Source organism: Ovis aries, chromosome 3, assembly GCF_016772045.2.
Source record: "Ovis aries strain OAR_USU_Benz2616 breed Rambouillet chromosome 3, ARS-UI_Ramb_v3.0, whole genome shotgun sequence".
Taxonomy (NCBI): Eukaryota; Metazoa; Chordata; class Mammalia; order Artiodactyla; family Bovidae; genus Ovis; species Ovis aries.
The window spans coordinates 37,226,947-37,241,689 of record NC_056056.1 but is presented as its reverse complement, the minus strand read 5'-3'; the positions used below and the strand labels follow the sequence as shown (position 1 = coordinate 37,241,689).

The following is a 14,743-nucleotide window of genomic DNA, read 5'->3' as shown; positions in this document are numbered from 1 at the left end:
GCATCTGGTCCCATCACTTCATGGCAAATAGATGGTGAAAAAAATGGAAAGTCTACTTTTTGTAGACTTTATTTTCTTGGGCTCCAAAAGCACTACAGACAGTGACTGCAGCCATGAAATTAAAAGACTCTTGCTCATTTGAAGAAAAGCTATGACAAATGTAGATAGCATATTAGAAAGCAGAGACATTAATTTGCTGACAAAGTCCTGTACAGTGAAAGCTGTGGTTTTTCCAGTAGTCATGTACTGATATGAGAGCTGTGCTATAAAGAAGGCTAAGAGCTGAAGGATTGATGCTTTCAAACTGTAGTGCTGGAGAAGACCTGGAGAAGACTCCTGAGAGTCCCTTGAATAGCAAGGAGACCAAACCAGTCAATCCTGAAGGAAATCAGTCCTGAATATTCATTGGAAGGACTGATGCAGAAGCTGAAGTTCCAATATTGTGGTCACCTGATGGAAAGAGCCAACTCATTGGAAAAGACCCTGATCCTGGTTGACCCTGACTGAGGACAGGAGGAGAAGGGGGTAACAGAGAATGAGATAGTTGGATGGCATCACTGACTCAGTAGATATGAGTTTGAGCAAATTCTGAGAGATAGTGAAGGATAGGGAAGCCTGGTGTGTTGCAGTCCATGGGGTCACAAAGAGTTGGACATGACTGAGTGAACAACAATGACAGCTGTATATTATCACCCTGCTTATTTAACTTCTATGCAGAGCACTTCATGAGAAACGCTGGGCTGGAAGAAGCGCAAGCTGGAATCAAGATTGCCGGGAGAAATATCAACAACCCCAGATACGCAGACCATACCAGCTAAAGGCAGAAAGTGAAGAGGAACTAAGGAGCCTCCTGATGAAGGTGAAAGAGGAGAGTGAAAAATCTGGCTTAAAACTCAACATTTGAAAAACAAAGATCATGGCATCCAGTCCCATCACTTCATGGCAAATGGTGCGGCAACAATGGAAGTAGTGACAGACTTTGATTTTCCTGGTCTCCAAAATCACGCTTCCAAACTCCGCAGCCCATGGGGTTGCAGAGTTGGACACAACTGAACAACTACAACATGAATCCAAGGGCATTCTATCCACAGCAACTCCTCCTGCCTCACGACAGCCTCCGAGGCCAAAGGATAGCATGAGAGCTGTTTTAGAAAAGTTTCTGAACTTCGCCACTATTCAGGGACCCCCTCAGAGGAATTACATATCATTTGCTCCCAGGGTCACCTGAGCAGCTGAACCCCATGAGGAAGCTGTCCACTGGCCAGAGCAGATTTTTCTGGGAAGCCGGCAAACCTAAACCTGCAGGACCCTTTAAGGTCCAGTAGCTACTGCTGCATTTGTGATTGTATAGCCTTTATTTCTGAGAGGATCCCCCAGGTGACATGAACTTCAAACTCCATCAGCGCTGGATCCATCCCCATCCAGAGCTCCTTTCTTCTCTCGCAGGCAGGACTCCTCCCTCCCTATTCCTGGGGCAGCTATTCTTTCCTAAGTGTCCAAATGCCAGGTTTCTTGGTCCTGAGTGTGCCCACCCCTTATTTGTCACCTTAACCATCATCTTCTGCACCTCAAAGCACTGTTCCCCAGGAGGGAAGACTGGGTGTTTTGGGTCTCCAACGGTGTTCAAACGTTTCGGGAAGCCAAGAGGGAGAAGCACATTATCAGTCATCAGACCTCAAAGGTCAATTGAAATGTCAACTGGAGCCTCACAGGGCTGCATTGTACCTGCTCTTGTGGGGACGCTGAGTGCTGTACTCCTCAGAAGCCTGCCTGGCAAACACATTCATCTATGATTAATTAGAACATGGAGAAACAAAGTCATCTTAATGGATCATTTAAAAAAGTCATTTAATTGCCTGGAGACCAAATCTTTTAAAAGCAAATGTTTGGGCAGAGGCTCTTGGAAACAAAACATTGAGAATCACTCCTTTAAACCGTCCGTCTTCGGAACGATCAGCCTCTTCACCAGCAGAACAGATCCCATATCCAGGAGCAAGCAGTTCTTAGCATGTTAGGTAAGATGGGGCAGAAAACACACACCCTTGCTGCAGGACAGTCTCTCCCAGTGCGGGGCTCTCAGAAGGCTCTCTTGGAGGGAGACTGATGGGTTTTATTTGAAGGAAGTGATGGCTCCTGCAAAACCCTTTCTGTTACCCTGGACTCTGCTCACACAGCCTGACTCTCCAGGTGGTAGGAGAGGCTGTCTGCATGTGGCATATGGTTTAAGAATAGTTCATCTTTTGAAAAAACTCCCGTCTAGCCTCCCTCTCAGCCCCACGTAATCTACTCTGGAAATGTTCATTGGCTAGAAGAAAAGAGCAAGAGAAGAAAAGGAGAGGAGCAAAGACTAAGAAAGCGTGATAATGAAAAGCAAAGAAGAAAAGTGAGGCAGGAAGATAGAAGAGGGACGCAGAGTTAGATGAGAAAAGGGAAAAGGGGAGTATGATCAGTCCCACCTTAAATCAATAAGGTCAGTGAGAGAGCTATGGCCCCAACGCCAATGGCATCCTTTGCAAACCCTCAGGGAAGGAGAATGTGCCTTCCCTAAAATGTACACTGCCTCCTCCTTCCCAGGACTTCTCTCCCCAGGACTTCTCCCTGCACCCCCTTCATTCCTAGAACCCACTTCTCCAACACACAATGCTTGTTTCTTCCAGCCAATTTGGGGGAGTCCTGTGAGATGACTCTGGTTTTTCAGGATCACGATGGGATTTTGCAAAACCCAAACAACACATAGTGGAGACATAGCTCAACTAATTCCTCAGATACCACCACCTGGGGTAAATGAGGGCCAGCTGTTGAACAGCTGGACCGCATCAGCACTCAGCACCAGAGGTGAAGCAGAGCAGTAATTCAGCCAGATAAAGAGGAACCTCCCAGGCAAGACAAGCACAGTGGGAGCCTGGCAGAGCCTGGCGGAGCATCAACGCAGACCCTTGGCCTGGCTTTTCTTCGACTTTCCAGTTGTATTGCAAATACACTCATATAAAAATAAGTACCACTCTACTTTCGTATAACACTTTATAATTTAAGCATTTCCCATGCATTGTCTCATTGGATCCCTCAGCGTTTAAAATTGTTTAAAAATTAGCTAATGTCAGATGTATTTATAATTCTCCCCACCCAACCTACATATTTCCACAAACATTGTCTCTCACTTTCTAATAAATACAGCACATGCAAAAAAAAAAAAATCCTTTCACCTTTTTCTCTGTTTTTTCCTAAAGCAGTCTTTCCTCCTCTGGCCAGTTCTCTTGACACCGTAATTACCGGGTTTTGCAATTTTGCTTTCCTGTCTACATCTCCAAGATTGTAAGCCTTTTGTTCCTTTTTCCACTTACCTTTGGAAAAGGCTTGTTCTTTGCACCTGTGGCTTACCCCTTTACCTCCTCTTCCCACACTCATTTAACCATCTGTCTTCAAATTCCTTCTTGACCAGAGGGGAATTAGAGGCACAAAAATAGGTGCTGCTGAATCACCTCCTACCTACATCCTCTCCCTGTGGCTGCCTTCTGCCCCTAAGCATCATATTATCTTGAATACAGTGCTTCCATCACTAGCCAGGTGACCTTGAGAAAGTTATATAACTTCTCTGAGTCTCAATCCCATAACTGTAAATCAGGATACTAGGAGGCCTGAACTAACATTGTTGAGGCTTAAAGGGATAATGATGCTTGGGTACCATAGCGCCTCGTGCCTGGCACAGCATGGGTGCCTATGAATGTCAGTTCCTAAGCCCACCATTGCACTTTCCCCCCTTTCCTCACTAACCAGGAGCATAGTATCATGAGAGGAACACTTGCTGTGGAATCACAAGACCTATGTTTAATTCCAGCTTTTGCCTCCTTGGACAGACGTTCATTCTGGTCTCATTTGGCATATGCATAAAATGAGAATACTAAAAGTCTCCTATATCCATCAATCAACATGGTTGTAAGGATCAAACAGAAAGAGTATAAAAATGCTTTTGTAACTAAAATACCAGCCAGCACAATTATTACTGATAAGACATTCCTAGCATAACATTGTTTGGTCCTATTTTTAAAAATTTCCTGTCACCTTCTATGTAGCTTTCAAAAATAGCAATAAAATACAAATATGAAATGTATCACTTGACCATTTTTAAGTGTCCCGTTCAGTAGTGCTAAGTATATTTCACACTGTTGTAGAACCAGTCTGCAGAATTCTTCCTGGACCCTTAGGGGAGAACTCCTGTTACGTTACAAAAACGTTGATGGTGAAGAGCCAGGGACCCTGCAATCTGATTGTCTGAGCTTGGATTCTGGTTCTATATGACCATGGTCAAATTATTCTGTCTCAGCTTTCTTATCGTTAGAATGGAAATAGTCTTTGCCACAGAGAGTTTTTGTGGGGATATTACAATTGGGAACAATGGAAAAGGAATTTCCTCCCAGAAAGCAGATCTAGGACCTGCCAGATGGGTTTTACTTTACTGCCAGGCCAGGAAGTTTTCCCTGTTCCTGTTCAGTAGGATTTGACATATTCTATGGTGCAATGTGCATTTGGTACTTTCCCTTTTTGTGAGTTGTGCTGGGGTTTTTATTGTGGTTATTGTTTTCTTCCTTACCTCTGAACATCAGGTATAGGCAGGCAGATGAACTGTCTTTTCAATTTAGCAGACTGTAGTCCTGAGAGGCACACACAGGCCGATAGGGAACCCTGCACAGTAACCAGAAATCCTAGACTTTGAACTGGACAAAACTTTGGGTTTTCTTCCTTAGTGATGGGTGGGTTGCGGGGTGGGGGGTGTGTGTGAGGATATGCAAAAGAATAGGAACTCTTGGGTTCTGAAGAGCCAAAGAAGTAATTATGACAGATATCATTCAGTAGCTTATGAGTATTCATTTTAAATTACCTTCTCTTGTTGTTTTCCCAGTGTAAAGACACAGTTCTCCATTTCCCAGTTGCCTTACTACTGAGGGTGATGTATAATGCAGTCTGGTCAATGAAATGTAGGTGAGTCCACTGGAAAAGTCTTTAGCTTCCTGAATGAAAGCACAAAGACTTGTAAGCAGAAAGCCCTTCATCCTTTTTTTCCCCCTCTTCTTTCCTTAAACATGGATGCAAGGCTACAACCTCATGGCTGTAGGCAACAAGCAAGAAGATGAAAGCCCGGAAGCCAAGTTGAAGGTAAGGGAAGAAGGTGCCCAAGTGTTCCCAGTGGAAGGATTGAGCAACTGCTTCCCCGACCCTATGTCTCCAGTACATGAAATGTGAACTTCCTACTTGTTTAGGCCATAGCTGATTTTCTTTTTTTTTCCCCCTTTCTTTTAAAAATTCATTGTAATACTAGCTTATATAGGAGCAGGGGTGCTAAACTTTTAAAAAATTTAGTAACTATTCCCTGAGAACGGGGTCCCTTCAAGCACTTGGGGATGTGGAAGGAGTTATCTATTTGTGCAATGAAGAACTTAGGTAATTCTGGACCTGAACCAGAGAGCATTTGGTTCACACAGGGGCTGTGAGCTTTAGATGAGGATGAGAAGTTTGTCTCTCATGCAAGAGTTAATTTGAGGACTAGAGGCTCCTTGGAGGATGGCCTGTGTGATCCCTTTGAGGCTAGGCTCAAGGCACAGTGTAGAACAATAGATTCGCAAAATAACATTCCGGCTGACCAATCCTGATTGCACTTCTGGAAGGTATGGCATGATGGAGAGCTGTGGATACTAAGATCGTGCATGCTCGTTAAACTAATCCTTAGTTACCTATGCTGATGATTACTGCATTTGTGAGTATTGGGGGAGTGAGGTTTGGGTTTCCTTTTCCAAAATATTCTTCTTTATAGGTTTTAACTTGAAAGGTGTCCATTGTTTCTCTTTGCACAATGAGAAAAATCCATGTACTGAAGATAGGCACAGTGCTGCTGATGGCCCTCTCAGGCAGAGAAGTGGGGAGAAGCCAGCTAAGTTAGAGTAGAGACTTGGAAACTCTAAGGATAGGAAGGCTGCTGAGATTCTGCATTCATCTCAGGTTTTCACCAGTGTTCCTTCCTTGAACCATTGATTTCCCTCCCACCAGCTGTACATTAACGCCACTTGGCTGCACCTGTTGGTCATCTTACCATTTTTCCATATTTCACTACATTTGTGGGAAATTGTGTGGTCCCTAGCAGTGAGGTTACAGAACTCTGGGGCATGGCCCTCTCACCAGCCTGATGGTCACTGATTGCCTGAGCACTGATGTCTGTTGTGACCACTCTCAGGGATGATCCTTGAGGGGCTCTTGGGAGGCAGGCTACATTCTGGACCTCTCCTTCTGGTGTGTCACTTTCCATCTTTCTCTTTGTCCTTTTTCTTGCCTAACCTTCTCTATAGTCACTCATCTCCATGGCCATGTTTATGGAAACTTTCCTCATTTATCCTTTGATTTTTGCTATTTTTGTTTCTCTTTCTTCACCTTTACAGGGGAAACTCGCTCTGCATTGATCATTCCTGAGTAAGAGAAGAGCTATTCTGTTATTTAAAGTCCTTGGCCTGGTGCCTCCCTTTGAGCATTTTTAAAATTTATTTTTAACATGTCCTACTTCTTCGTGGCATCTTGAAAAGGGAGCAAGTCTCCTCTCCCCTTAATGATCCCTTTTATAGTTCTACTTTCTTCCTGTTCCAGTAGGAATTTGCATATGCTCTATTTGATCTTGCCAAGTTTCCAAGATTTTGAGAATACCATTTTGATCAGGAGAGAGATGAGCCATGTGACTTTGGGTCAATCACTTGGCTCTGTGCATCTCTGCTTTTCCATTTTAATAAAGGAATGAACATACTTTACTGAAAGGCAGTGATGGATAAGCTAACTTCTCAAGCATCTTTTCTGCTTTAAGTCCCAGACTTCTATTGATTAGAAAAGAGATGGCTTTTGTTTCATAATAACTTTTATTTTTTATGATTATCCTGTCCTTTTTATGACCTATTTCTCACTTTTAGTAAGTTTATGCCAGATCACTAGGATAATGAACCTACTGTACCACTTAAAGTATTCAAATATTTTGATTATTATTATCTATCTTTGTTCCATTGGTAGTGCATGTAACTAATGAGCCTTAAATTCTGCATCCCTAAAAATTATCACATAGATTATGACCAGGCTATGCCTCCCCTTTGTCACTCTACATTCCCCTATAAGATTATATTAGGAACTCAATAAAAAGTTAGATATGTAGCTTTACCATGTCCTTTTTAATGGCTGCATAATATTCAACTGTATGGACATACCATAATCTAATCTAATCAATCTCCTAAAAATGAGATAATCAGGTTGCTTTCAGTTTTTTTTGCTATCATAAATAATACTGCAATGAATGTACTTGTACATATGTATTCATGCAATTATTTCTGTAAGCATTTTCTAAGATACAGAATCACTGCTTGTAGAATATGTTCACTCTTGGTTTAATAGCAATGAGTCTAAAGTCTTTACATCCATATATTATTTTTTAATATCTCTCCCTTTTCTTCATGACAACTGAATTATTGTCTATTTAAAATATGGCATTGTCCTGAAATAGATATGTCCTTCCTTTGATAAAAATTCTATTTCTGGAAGTTTATTTGAGGATGAACACAGAGATCTGCTATAAGGGCTTGAACAAAATTGTCATCATATTAGTAGGTACTTAGTATGTGCCAGGAATTGTACAAAGAGTTTAAAATATATCATTTCACTTAATTCTAACAAGAGGTTTTAGTGTAGATACTATTATTAAACTCATTCCACAAATGAAGAAACTGAGCCTTAAAGAGATTAACTTTCCCAAAGATACACAGTCAACATTCAAGGAATCTGGGAGCAGAACTTGTCACTGGAACCCACAGGTTTCAACATGAACTCCTTATATCACAGTATATAATAAAGAAATGTTGGGAATAGACTATCCAAAAATAAAGGAATGGTAAAATAAGTATGAATATTTACACAATAAATATTATTATATGTAGCCATTTAAATTGTTACTCAAATTTATTTATTGTTACCTATATGACAATATATTCTTGACATGGTTACTTAATAAGACATACTGTGAAACAGCATGAAGATGAGCCCATATATGTTTTTTTAAAAAGGTGAGTGAATTTAGTTCCTTCAAAATGTACAGAAGAGTTTGAAGAATGCGAGAGTGTCTTTGGCTTGATAGGATTGACAGTATTTTTATATAATCATTTAGATTTGTTTATTTCTTCTTTTTTTTCTATAATGACGTATATTACTTTTGTAATAAGGTTAAAATAAAGGCTTTAAAATAATAAAAAAAGATTCAGTTTTGTTATAGAGATGTTTTTGTGTTTACATATTGCAGAAAGAGATATTGTTGAAATGGGTTTAAATTTCTAATAAATCTATTTCACTGGTTTGATATTTTAGCTTGTTTCAGGTATCACTTGTAAATTGATATAAAATAATCAACTTTGCTCATTTTGAGAAAGTCATGAATATTTGCATGTCTGTCTTTTTACTTTCCCTTTCACCCTTTTACTTCCTTTCACATTCATTCATTTTTCCTACCAGCTCCCATAGCTTTTGAAAATCCACATTCCTCTCACAGCTTTATCTCTACCTTTGGAGATGCCGGGCTCTAATACACCTTTAGCTTAACACCCCTGTCTCCTGACCCTGTAGATTTCGTAGGGAACCTCTGTATTCATTTTGTAGGAAGCTAGTCACAACAACTATACATATTTAACTAGGGTTTTACAGTTTAAGAGTGTTTTGCATCATAATCTTGTTTGCTTTTTCCTGTAGGTCCTTACGGCTTCCCAGGTGGTGCTAGAGGTAAAGAATCCACCCACCAATGCAAGAGACGCAGATTCAATCCCTGAGTCAGGAAGATTCCCTGGAGTAGGAAATGGCACTCCACTCCAGTATTCTTGCCTGGAAAATTCCACAGGCAGAAGAGTTTGGGAGGTTACCATCTATGGGGCTGAAAAAAGTTGGACATAATTGAGCAGATGAGCACATAGGTCTTTATAGGAAGTAAGGAAAACCTTATGAACCCTATTTTGCAGAAGAGAAAACTGAGCTTTACCAACTTTGATTTCACTAAAGTCACACATCTAGCAAGCAGTAATGCTGGAAGTAAAACCTAGTCTTTGGTTCCAAGGTACTGTTTCTTTCTACATCCTATATCTCTGAATGGAGTTATCAATGGCCACCAGCTAGATAGCAACTATTCCCTAGATCTGAAGTCTTAAACCTTAACTGGGTGAGCAGATCTTTTTAACATCCAAAATGAGACCCAGGCAGTGAAGCCAAGCAAGGTAGCAATGGGTTAAAAGGCCACTCTTATTCCAGACACAGGGCAGGCACAGAGCTATCCATGGTCCTGAGATCACTGCCCTGAGTTCATGCTGACCTCTTGGGCTCTAGGCCATCCAATTTGTTCATTACTTATCCTTATGGCATCACTTATTCATTTGAATCTCATTGACCATTCTGTCTCACATTTCCTCTATTTCTCTCCCTGTAGGTCTCAGCAATGTCTGCTAGTCCAGGGTTCCATGAAAACCTTTCCCTGTGTGATTGCCATCCTTGAATCCAGGAGTATACTTGATAAATAATAACTTTATCTATTCATCTTCATCCTTAAAAAATGAAAATCAACCTGCAGGAAAATTTCTCTTTATCCTTCCTCATTATTTATGCCATTCATTCCCTATGTACCTGCTTTCAGTCTTGCTCTACCAAAACTTGCATTTAAGGTCTTTTTCTCCTTCAGGTCTTTTTTTTTTTTTTCCTTTTCCTCTTAAATTTGCTTTGCTTCTCGGCTTTATGCAATGTTTTAATTTCTACTGCCAGTTCCAACTTCTGGGTTCTTGGTTCCATCAGTAGTTAACTAACATGCTTCTTAAATTTACTTTGTCTTATCTGGCTCAGCGTTTCTCAAAGAATGGCTAGAGTATTTCTGAATCAAAATGATCTGTGGTTATCACTAACATTTAGATTTCTGGGCTTTCTCTCTGCCTGATTCTCTCCTTTGGCTAGGGGCCCTTCTCCTTCTGGTTTCCTTTCTTATCAACGGGGAAACCCCCATCTCCAAAGTCCTGACCAGCAAACAAGAAAGTGGATCTGAGTGCTGCCTCTCAAGACCACACACAGTCTTTGCTACCAGTAGCTGTTCCTACTCTGCCACCCTCTGCCCCCAGAGGACTGTGTATGGCTTGTGACCACACTATGATCTCCTATATACCCCTTCCTGTTCCTCCTTCCCTCTCATCCTTCTCTTTGTCCTCCACCTCACCCCTACTTTTCCTTATTCTTCTTTTTGGGTAGTCTATTTGAACTGCTCTGGCACTTTTTATAGCTCTAGTGTTTAAAGAGTTCCAGTATTACTATGGTATTTCCTCACTCCTCTGTTTTGTTATTTCTGGGGGATGTATGTTTTTAGTCTGAGAAGATACCATTTGCAAGACTAAGCTAGTTTGGTTCTGATGATGAAGATTTGAGAGAAGTGAAATATACATTATCATTCTTTTGTTGCATGGAAACTGAGACCTAGAAAGCTTTACGTTCAAGATCAGTGGCAGAAGTAATACTAGAAACATGGTCTAAAGACTTTTCTATAACAATTTCATTCCACAAATACGTCCTGAGTCTCTGCTATGGGCAAAACATTGAATCAGCCACTAGAGATGTAAACATAGAGAAAAACTTCCCTCTCTGGTTTCATGAACCTTTCAGTGGTCATAAAGAAGCTAAGAAATGCCCAAATAACACAGCACCAGGAGGTGTGTGCAATGCTTCAAGCTCTTATACATTTGCTTGTGAAATGTGAGAACCTACAGGAATGAGGAAATGCTTGTATTCCTTTAACTAGGAGGGAAGGAGAGATGGCACAGGGAGGAATTCTTGAGCATATCAAGTTTCATATGGGGATTAAAAGCCATGTGAGAATTTCCAGTAGGAGAACACCGCACAACTGAAGAATGCCCTAGGGATTTCAAGCTTGGAGTTGAGAGATTTGAGAAGTAAGTTTAGGAACATAACTGAGGCCACATCATTGAAGGACTTCAATCTCAAACTAACTTGCAGGTGGGTGGGGGAAGTCTTCAACTCTTATCATGAGACCAGGCTGCCTTCACACATACATGGGACAGACATGGAATTCAGACTGTCATTTTATAAATAATAGCAGAGAATCAGGCACAGGAAATACAGACCCATAATGGAGAATGAGTCAAATGTGCCTGAGCAAGGTGGTGGCCACCATTCTGAGTATCAGTGGGGAATCAACACTCTAAGAGCAGCTCCGGTGAGGGCAGGCCCTCCCTCTCAAAGACAGAATGACACAAGCTGCCCAGGGCAGGTGTGGGCTTTCTGATGAGTGTGGAGAAAGGTGATGCTTAAGAACAAGGCAAAGAGCTGACTTTTCTAAAGCATGTATTAGCATGTGGCTAAAAATAGCCACCTGTTCCAGGTCGGATTCCAAATTGGAAGAGCTCTTCACATATTAAAAAAGCATCTGTCTCCCAGTAGTCATGGCAACAGGCATCCCTGAATAAATGTGGAGAGATGTTTTTGGAAGGGGGCTGGGAAAGGAAGTGGACATGACAGCCTCTGGATAAGAGGTGAGTCTTTCTGTTCTTCCCTGAGTTGAAGCCTCATCTTGCTTTCCTACTTCTTAGCCCTTCTAATTTTGCACAGCCCTTGGTTTTTCTTTGAAGAAATACCTTCTATAGTCAGTGCCTGTCCAGTGGGCTGGACAGGGATGGGAGATGGAGAGAAGGGTCAGACATCCCACTGGCATGAAGAGATGGGATGGGAGGCCAAGCTGCTTGGGCTCAGAATCTCATGTATGCTATATTGTTTGGCTGTTTGCATATTTATTTCCTTTGTCAACGATCCCCATAAAATATATGTGTCACTTCATGCTAACTATATTAAGCGCCAAGGGTCTGCTTGTTTCTTTTGCTTTGTATCCTTTGTCAACTCCTTGAGGGCAAGGAGTCCTCTTTCTAATTCCACTCATAGCATGAAAACGCTCCTCCAATCTATCCATGTTGCTTGTACTATACAGCAGCAGAATATTCTCTTAGGACTCAGAGCGCTGCCCCATAACTGTAGGTAGCTCTCCGCCTGTCAACTCCAGAATCCCCAGTTCTCACAAGTGGAGGAAATGTGTTAAGCAGGACTCTGTTGTACAGATCCTCCTTGAAGACAACGGTAAATGATAAATGAGACCACTCCAAACCATTGTTCATAATAAACGCTCTTAAGTGTGTGAATAAATATAAATGACTAAAGAAGCTTGGGATGAACCTGGTGATGAGGGCAGAAATGTAAGGATGAAAAAAAGCCAGAACCCCCTGAGCATGTTCCCAGGCGACTGCTTGAATAAAGCAGACATTTAGTCTCTGCAGAGAGGATTAAAATTGGATTACTAGTCAGGTGAGGAGTCAGCATATGTTTTCGAGGACATGCAGGAGCTGCTGTGGCATGCATGAGATCTTCACTGGGCAAAATCTGCAAACTGTCATCTAGATTCCTCTAGGAAGAACTCTCCACAGGCACATAGGTCTAGATCCTGGATAATAAGGCTGCTGAGAGTTTCTTCCCCTGGTATTCTCTGCCTTGCCCTATTTCTTACCTGATGATGAAAATATAATATTTTTTTAGTACCTGTCCCCTGCGGTGCATGCAGGTCCAGGCTCAGCAGGCATGGGACAATTCGTTCATTGACTCATTCAACTAATCCCGCCTGAGAGCTACTGTGCGCTGGGTCCCTGTCCTCACGGACCTTGGGTTAGGAAAATGATGGGACATCACTATTATTGTGACGATGGCTTCTGATGGTGATGATAATCACCCCAACTATGGCAAGAACACTGCACAAGGCACCCTGTTTAGTGCTTAAGTGTATTAACTATGTTTTCCTATTTTCTCTATTCCTGATGCTCTAGCATGTGGGGCCCATATCCTGGAGAGACTGCCCTTCCCAGAGACAGGAAATGACTCCCCCATGAATGTGCCTTTCCTATGAAAACCTACCTCTCCAGAGCCCAGAGCTGCCCACTGCCTCCTTTACGGAGCTCTCACAGGTTGACCACTATCCTCTACCATAATCCCTTGAGGGTCAAGGTACCAGGCAACTTGGAACAGTCCCTACACCCGTGACCCCCATGAAATTATTCAGATGAGTCCATCCTAGACCTGTGTGGCCAGCTGACCCTGTCTCACCCATTTCTTCCCAGGAAAACAGCAATAAAGGCTCTTTGCCAGGATTTTCCCTCACTCCTTCTGCATCTTGACCAACTCTGGCACTTCCCTGTGTGGTCCCGCATGGCACGGAGTGGCCCTCCCTCTTGAGAACTGTAACAAACTATCTCTTCATCAGCAATTGTCTCCCAGTCTGTTGGCCTCATTATACTAGAATAATAATAAAACCTACATTTTAAAACTATATGAGCTCAAATTCTGGAGTCAGTTCTCCTGGATTCAATCTCATCGCCAACATTTACTGGCTGTGGGACACAGCCTCAACTTTTCCTCTCTACAAGAGAAACAATAATATCTAACCTGTTGGGCTATTAGGAGGTTTCAATGAGATCATTCATACAAAGCACTTAACCTCCAGTAACTGCCATATGTAAATGCTAAATAAACATGAGATCTAGATTTATATTTGGGAGGAGAAAGGATGCAGGGCCCACATCTTTTTGAAGTCTACAATCAGGTGGAGCTTTCTAGAATCTCCAGAGTCTCCCTATTCACTCTCTTATTTGGTCCTGATAGCTCTGAGAAAGTGGATGGGTAGGTGGGGCACCTGTGTTTCACAGACAAGGAAATTGAGACTAAAAGAGCACTAGCTAGTCAATGAAAAAGGTTGGACTAGGATCCAGCTCTCATGACAACTAGCTCTTTCTCCCAGGCCAGATGTGGCATAGATGAGGACTTGGCAGTCAGACAGACCAGGCTTAGAAGCCAGCTCCACCACTTCTTAACCCTGTGCATGCTGTGGCAGGCTGGAGGTCACTAGGCTTCCATTTTATTAACTGTCGAAAAGGGGAAAATAACTTTTTCCCTCATAGCTTGAGACTTTTTAAAAAGAATTGAATCAAAGCTGGTTCAGGCAGGGGGAAATGAGCACTCTCCTATATGCTAAGAGCTCTCTTATTTTCCCAACAAAGAAAATCTCTAATACAGGAAATAGCTTTATGCACAGGGCTGTTCATCACAACATCACTATCTAAATATAATTTGAAAGCAAATGATGAATTCAATAACAGGGAAATGGATAAATTGTAGTATATCCACAGGATGGGATAATATACAGCCATTAAAAGCAATGTTTGCAAAGTTTATGACAAAACTGTATTTACTGTTAGGTCAATAAATCATGTCTCATGTTGTTTCATTTTCATCAGATGAAAACACAAAGATCAAAGTAACACAAAGATTAGAGAGGGAATCAGGTTGACAAACCTTGCTGGGAAAACAACAGTGTCCCCATTCATTCCCGTTTCCCAGCGGCAACTGTTTTCACTCCTTGAGCTGATTATTCGGTATTTTTTTTTAACGTCCGAATAATAATATTTTATTGTTCTTTCTTGACTTTTTTAAACTGAAAAAAAAAAGAGGCCAGAAAGAGACAAAATCTCCCTCAGCTTCTTTTCTCGATTTCACTTTGCTGGAATGATTTCTTCCCAAAGTGCCCATCCTTCAGGAATGGCATATGTGTTCCCACTCTACCATATAAAATGTGCAGGTAAGAGGCAAGCATTTCTGTCCTAGTGTT

General features: G+C 41.7%; 1 long non-coding RNA gene across 1 annotated transcript; it reads left to right on the top strand.

Moving 5' to 3' along the window:
- The first annotated feature begins 1,908 nt into the window (after nt 1–1,908).
- On the top strand, nt 1,909–13,408 carry LOC121819024 (uncharacterized). Its single transcript, XR_006059146.2, has 4 exons — nt 1,909–2,015; nt 4,898–4,977; nt 5,090–5,151; nt 8,755–13,408. It is a non-coding gene; the product is annotated as an uncharacterized LOC121819024 (long non-coding RNA).
- The last annotated feature ends 1,335 nt before the right edge of the window (nt 13,409–14,743 follow it).